This window comes from Leucopleurus acutus (genome assembly GCF_964270905.1).
Source record: "Leucopleurus acutus genome assembly, chromosome: 6".
Lineage (NCBI taxonomy): Eukaryota > Metazoa > Chordata > Mammalia > Artiodactyla > Delphinidae > Leucopleurus > Leucopleurus acutus.
In genome coordinates, this window is record NC_139149.1 from 75,000,361 (window position 1) to 75,008,563 (window position 8,203).

Genomic DNA, 8,203 nt, shown 5'->3' on the forward strand with positions numbered 1-8,203 from the left:
GCAGACAAAACCTCCGTAATCACCCAGGAGATAAGACTATCTAAAGGGATGGTGGGCAGGAGACCAGAAATGTCAGTGGAGAAGTGCATGGTGACTGGGAATTAGCATCCTTTTCCTCATCTTGGTGTCAAGCAATAGTCTGCAACTTTCATTTAGCTCATTGGTCCTCACAGAAGCATCAGCTGAACCACATTTGTTGCTATTTCCAAGATAAAATTTAACTGTATATGTCAGGTAATATATTTAACTTTTCTTGTGAAAAAAAGAGAGGAAAAATATCTATGACGAAAAGAACTGGGACTTCCCTGGTGGTCCAGTAGTTAAGACCCCTCACTCCCAATGCTAGGGGACCCGGGTTCGATCCATGGTCAGGGAACTAGATCCTGCAAGCATGCCGAAATTAAGAAGTCCGCATGCCACAACAAAGACCCGGGCAGCCAAAATAAATAAATAAATATGTATTTTTTAAAAGTGTTTTTTAAAAAAAAGAACTATGTGAACAACAAAAACAGGAGACAAGTATATGTTCTTTCTAATTTTCCAATGTTTTCTTCCCATTTATAACATTTCATTTGTGGAAACTCAAAATTAATCACAATAAGCAAACATTTCAGTAAACATTTCAGTGTCAGTACATTCTGTAAGAAAAAACTTGTGAAAAGCCTTTAGGATCAAAAGTTCAATATCTGTGAAGACATTATGAAAGCTAAAATTATTTTTAAGTTGTGAGGTATTAGGAATAATAGTACAACCCCATTGGCAAAATATATTTGTCTCCTAAGATTACCTAAATAATGATGAACTTTATGTATCATAGAAGGAAGTTACTTAACAAAATAAAAACACAGTATAATTTGCATATGAGAGATCTACTTCTTGTCTCCTCTTGCCTTTCCAGTCTCTTGCTGGCTTAAGTTTTGTGGGGTTTTTTATATTTATTTATTTATTTTTGGCTGCGTTGGATCTTTGCTGCTGCACGTGGCCTTTCTCTAGTTGTGGCGAGCAGGGGCTACTCTTCGTTGCAGTGTGCGGGTTTCTCATTGTGGTGGCTTCTCTTGTTGCAGAGCATGGACTCTAGGCACGCGGGCTTCAGTAGTTGTGGCACGCGGGCTCTAGAGCGCAGGCTCAGTAGTTGTGGCGCACGGGCTTAGTTGCTCCACGGCACGTGGGATCTTCCCCGACCAGGGCTCGATTGTCCCCTGCATTGGCAGGAGATTCCTAACCACTGCGCCACCAGGGAAGCCCTGGCTTAAGTTTTTACCAGAATAATTTGGTAACATGAGGTATGGAGGGTGTGGTTTTGGGAAAGAATTTGATTCTGCATATTAGATGTTTTAAACAAGCTTCTTAAAGTTCTATTTTTGAATGCCTAAGAAGTTTAAAGAATTTTAATGCACTTTTCCCTATGAAATTAGTGTCATATTCACACTTACCATGTAATATCCAAAAGATAGATTACAAAATTAGCAGTTCTAAAAATAAACTAGGCAAATGTATTCCAAAGCAAAATACACAAAAGGAATAAGCAATGAGGATATAAATATTCAAGATAACAAAATATGCAGAAAATTGTTTTACAAACTAAAGAGTATCAGGGAGTCTCCAACATAAGTTGATTTTAGGGTCTTCCATGGATGGCTTAAGTAAACAAGAAAATATTCAGGAAAGTCTAACAATTGGAGGAAATGACTCATTGATAATATGCTTGTTCCAGAGGAAAAACTTTGTACTGAATGGCAGAGAATTCTACACCTAATCAGTAGGGGCTGGGCTGGGCAGTTTACTTAAAAAGTGTTCAGATGAAGCACAGGGGAAGTCCATCCAGAGTCCCTTCCCTGAGCTTTTTGCTCTCAGATTCCAGCTTTTAATTCCCTTGAAACAGAGGGAAACTCAGATCCTAAGTAACCATATACTTCAAGGCTTTGGCATTTATTATATTTTACATCTTGCAATTCAGTAAGCAACCCTTCTGTGGAAAGGTAAGTGAAAAAAAAAGATAATTCCTATTTTATGAAGTTTTAAGTATATGTACTACATGTGTATGTGTTTGTGTGTATAGGGTGTGAGAGAGTAAAGATAAACACTCAGGCCTGGTGAAACTTTGTTAGAGATAAGCCTATGTTCCCATACATTGGAAAGTGCTTATAAATATATCTGCATGACTTGTTCTAGAAATTTACCCTTTGCTTTCTTGGGATCTCAGCTACATGTAGCCCTCAATACCACGCTCAAAGCTCCCTAGTTTATATAGTTTAGTAAATTTGCACTGCAATTTAAGAAAAACTCAAGGAGTTTTAAATATTCTATCACAAATGTTAAGGATTCTTCCCCAAAATCTTTAAGAAAATCATGGATATGCTTTGTTTTCATGAGAGTTGTTCAGCCTTTTCTAAGGAAAGTATAAACGAGTTATATTAGTTAATGATTTGTAAAAATTTATTTGTTTCATTTATTTATTTTTGGCTGCATTGGGTCTTTGTTGCTGCACACAGATTTTCTCTAGTTGTGTCAAGCTGGGGCTACTCTTCGTTGCGGTGCACGCATTTATTGTGGTGGCTTCTCTTTTTGCAGAGCACGGGCTCTAGGGCATGTGGGCTCAGTAGTTGTGGCGCACGGGCTTGGTTGCTCCACAGCATGTGGGATCTTCCCGGACAAGGGCTCGAACTCGTGTCTCCTGCATTGGCAGGCAGGTTCTTAACCACTGCGCCACTGGGGAAGCCCTACTTAGTGAGTTTTAAAGGAACACAAAAATAAGATTGTGCAATATGGTGCTAGGAATCTCTTACAACTAAATCAATTCAAATTTAGTTCTTGTGTGAGTAACCTACATTTTTGCCTATCTGTTAGCTAGCTAATATCTTATGGTTGAGTCATTTTTACACATGCTTAATAGATGAGGTATAGGTGGCAAATACTCCAAAACTCATAATCCAGTGAATTACAGTCAAAACCAATTTCAAGTTTCCAACAGCTGATTTCAAGCTGTGAGGTATGACAGTGGCAGGCATGCAATGTTGATCCATGTGACAACAGTTGGTGACCTCAATGCTAGTTTGCTATGACTGAGTAAAGGATATGACTGAGTCTAGGAGGTTGTGAGAGCTGCCTGCTGACACTCTGCCATCGACCCTTATGCTAGAAGCCTCGGCTAATGTGTCATTAAAAATCATATTTCAAAGGAATATTTAATGACATGGTGAAATGCTCATATATGATGATTAAACAGCAGTTTACAAAACAGTATGCTTAGTAACATTTGTAGAAATAATATATACATAAACACACAGAGAAGATGGGAAGTTATACTCCAAAATGTTAATGGTCATAGAATTTGGTATGGGTTTTGTTTCATTCTTTATATTTTTTCATGTTTTCTCAAAGTTTCCACAACTTGTCTTCATAATGCATTACTTTTATAATAAGAAGTTAGTTAATAAATTTCATCTGAAAACATAAATATTTTGAATATTTGGAAAGAGTGAATTTTGGTGGAGAATTACCCATTTGCTATTAAAAACTTTGCCATTGGCACAGTAATCCAAAGGCAGATGAATGAAAGAAAATAGAGGACCCAATATAGCCTAGGTTATAAAAGAGCTTAATACATGATGTATTTGTCATCAGAGATTAGTGGGAAAAGGATATCTGTTCAGTAATGATGTCAGGAAAATTGGCTATTTGGATATTAGAAAAAAAATTTAGATATTTGGGTGGGGGGAAATCAGTTTAGAGCTTCTCAAAATAACTTCCAGATTATTAAAGACTTAAATCTAAAAATTCAAATAGTAAAAAATATCAGGAGAAATGTAAGTGAATATTGATCTGATCTTTGGTTTTAAAAGGTTTTTCCAGGCATAAAAACAAAGATCCATAGATTTGACTACATTAAAAATTTTTAAATTTGTAAATAATAAACACCCTTCAATAAAAGGCAAACTAAGAAAATTATTCATAACAAAAGTGACAAAGGGCTGCCATACTACTATACTGTTAATTGAATTAAACAAGATAAATAGTAAGTCTCAAATATTGCTAGTTTGTGAGCTCCGTGAGGGCAGAGGCATAATGTATTGTTTGTCATTTAAATTTATTAGCATAATACCCAGATATAAGGAATTAATATGTATTGAATGAATAGAGGAATGGTCGAACATGAAAAGGCAGCTAAAAAAAGGTGGGAAGGAAGAGGAGAAAAGGAAATACAAATGACAAATAGACAAGGAAAGAAAAACTCTCAAAAATAATAAAAATGCAATTAAAACTATGATGAGAAATTAGGAAATGTTTTTTGTTTGTGTGTATTTGATAATAGATGCAGTAATGAGGAAAGCAACATCATTTACAGTGAAGAGTGTTTTGAAGGGCAATTGGCAAAGTCATATGGTTGACCATGTAATTCTAGGAATCTAACCTAGAGAAATATAATAGACACTTGATATTTATGAAGGATATATCTTCCAGACTCTTGGACTCTCCAAATCTGTATTTTCAAAATGTGCTCCAAGGGGCCCGGGAATTCTGCAGGGATGTCCTAAGTCTGCCTCAAAGATGAGAAAGAAGGTTCCCCCAAATCTGTATGTGACTTTTATCTCATTTATATGTTAGGCTTGATATTTACGAATATTTTCTTATGGATTCCACTGAAAACATCAAAATTTGAACACCACTATATTGTAGTATATGATTTCTTCAATAAAATGCAATGGAGTCTTACTTCTCAAAACGTGTCTGGAGAAATGGAGAATAGTCAAAATGTTACATTCCCAAACACTGGCCTCACCGTAATTCAAATTCCTGCTTCAGGAAACTTGTAAATCATTCTATAATTACCTTGCAAATAGTCAAAAGCTCAGATGTAAAATGTGAGAATACAGGGCCTGTTGCATAAGAAATAAAAGATTTGTGATCCATGATGTTCACCAGCGTTGTTGTTTTTTTTTTTTTGTCTGCGTTGGGTCTTCTTTGCGGCATGCAGGATCTTTCGTTGTAGCACGCGAGCTCTCTCTAGTTGGTGCGGGTTTTCTCTCTCTAGTTGTGGCGCACAGGCTCCAGAGCACGTGGGCTCTGTAGTTTGCAGCACTCGGACTCTCTAGTTGAGGCACAGGGGTTTAGTTGCCCCGTTGCATGTGGGATCTTAGGTCCCCAATCAGGGATGGGACTGCATCCCCTGCATTGGAAGGCGGATTCTTTATCACTGGACCACCAGGAAAGTCCCTCACCAGTGTTCTTTAATACATCAGTCTGTCCTAACAGGAACCAACTTCCACTTAGGTGTTTCGACAGAAGAGATTTTATTGAACTGACTATTTACATAAGTTTTGGGTTAGGTTTAGGGCTGGATGAAGGGAAACAATTCGATGTGAAGGTACTCAGCCTCTTGCAACAGTAAGAAGCTGTTACCACTGCTAGGACTGAAGGGATAAGGGGAGGAGATCAAATTAGCAAAGCGGTAGGGGCTGCCTTACAGGAGCCTTAGAGGCCCACAGCAGCAAAAGAGGTGGGAAGAAATACCCCAACCTTTTTCCATTTTCCACTCTCCAACCTGCTTTTGGTATCACCCACTGGTCAATCTAACGGGAAGCCAGCTGGCAAGAGAACCCAGAGAAAATAGTCTATGAAAGTGCTGCCTTCTGAGGCACAGAGTCCGGCAGAGAAGGAAGGAAAATGGATCTGGCGGACAGCAAGTAGAAAATAACCAGCATACTTACAATAATGAAATGCTGGGAACCCAGATGTCCAATAATAGAGGAATGCATAACTAAACGAAGGTATTAAACATTCTTCAATTAAGTAAATAATGGTAGTCAAAAGATCGTTATGAAAAAAAATAGCAATAAAATAATCATTTTGTTAGGAAAAAAAGAAGGATCATGATGTGTTCAGGGAGCACACAGAGAGAGGGGAAGTGAATTTGGGGAAGATTTTCTCAAACTGACAACTAAGGGCCTTGTTGCTGCCCAAGCAAAATTTCTTGTATTTTTACTTATTACAAAAACAATACATACTCACTATTGGAAACACATACATACAACCAAAAAAACCAAATATCTACAATCTCACTCCCACCCCAAGACCACTGTCAACATCTTAGGGTGTTTATATCTTTCCAGTTCTTCTTCTATGCATATATACACATGATTATGTTGTATTGGGGATAACATAGATATTCTTTGGTAAACTGCTATTTTTCCACTTAACAAATCATGAATACTATCTCATGCAATAAATATCATTCTGAAAATTTTTTAAACATTTAAAACTTTAAAAAAACTTGTTTCACACCTGGTTGTAACTAATTTCTATCCTCAGACGTTTAGTTGCTTTATCCTTTTGACTATTACCAAATCCACTGTGATGAACTTTCTTGCAGTCAACATTGCACACATTACTAACCTCAGGCCAATTTCAGGCCACAACCAGTTTTTCTACAGCCCTCAAGCTAATAGCTTTCACATTTTTCAGGGTTAAAGAAAAAAAGCACACACACGAAGAAAAAAAGCAAGAAAGACATATGTGGCCTGCAAAGCCTAAAGTATTTACTATCTGGACTTTTATAGAAAATATTTGTCAATCCCTGCATTATGAATTCCCAGAAATGTAATTTTTGAGTCAAAGGGTGTGAGCATTTTTGAGGCTTTTACTGCATTCTGCCAAATTGCCCTCCAGAAACATTGAAGCAATTTATGCCCTTCTCAGCACTGAGCTTGCTCATCTGCCATACATCCTGCCTCAAGGGTCGCCGGCCCAAATCACTAGCTCTATTCTTTTATTCTCAGTCAACTTGAAGGTGCATTATCATTTTACATTTTCACTTCCCTTAAAAATATGTTTGGCCATTTGCATTCTACTTTCATGATTTAACTAATTTACATTTTTGCCCATTTTTAAAAACAAGGTATTTATATTTTCTTTGTAAGACCTTTTTATTAAATGAGGATGTCACTCTCTTATCTTTCATATATATTGCACATTTTTGGATAATTTTTACTTGTCTTTTAATTTTACTCTATGGGCCTTTTTGATGAAAGCAGTTAAAAATTCTATAGTCAAATCTGTCACTTTTCCTTTGTAATTTTGTCCTTTGTTCCATGCTTACTCTGAGATGAAAAGCAATTCACTTATATTTTCTCCTTGTACTTTGAAGACTTTTAAAACATTTTACAATTTAAATCCTGCTCAAATTTAGTGTCTGAGAAAAGTTTTTAAAGTATGAACAGGTAAAATGATGTGAGTCCTGAAGTCATATAGCTGGGTTCAAATTTGGCCTCAGCATATGCTACATATTTGAGTAAATTACTTAACCTCTCTAAGTCACAGTTTTATTCTTTATTGAGATAACAGTAATCCTACCACAGGGTTGATATAAGAATGAACAGCTATAAAACACAAACAGCACTTAGCCTCGTGCCATTAGCTATCATCACAGCAGCATGAGAATACTCCAGGCAAAAGAAATAACATGTATAAAGGCACAAAGGAATGAAACTAGTTTGTGCATTTAGGAAACTAGATGTGGTGTGGTAAAATGGCATGTCACGTGTGAGAGGGCAGGATTGACAGATGCGAGGGGGAGAGAGGCCTTGAAAGCCATGCCCAGGAGCTTGCTCTCGATAGGACCCGGGAGCCAGTGAAAGCTTTTAAGCAAGCAACCTATTGCGAGGTGTGATGTAGGATCATCTCCGTGGCAGCAAAGTGGAAAGTGGACCAGATTTAGCCCGTAGAGGCATATCGCTGTGTCACAAAAACAGCGGTCTCTTGTGCCACCCCCCTCTCGCCCAATTCCTGCTCCCTAGGGGCAAATTCTTTGTGCGTTCTAACTCTTCTGGTATCTGCTATCTCTTTACTTCCAAATATCAAACTGCTTCTTTTTGTTTGTTTTGTTTTATTTTTTTAACTTTTTAATTTTATATTGGAGTATAGTTGATTATGTTCAAACTATTTCTTGATCTTTCCATCATAGATAGAAATGAGACTAGATACAATTATTAGACTGATTAATAAACAATAATACAGGGGATGGACCAAAAAAATGAATCTGAGAGAGAAGACAGAATGGATCAGCTGGACTTGCTAGTGAGTGAAAGCCCGATAATGGGGTGGGGTGGGATGTGAAGGAGGCGTTGTCTCAGTCAGAGACCATAGAAGCAGGCTGGGAGCAGAAAGATGAGTTCCGCCCGGGAGATGCAAAGTTTTAAGCACCATT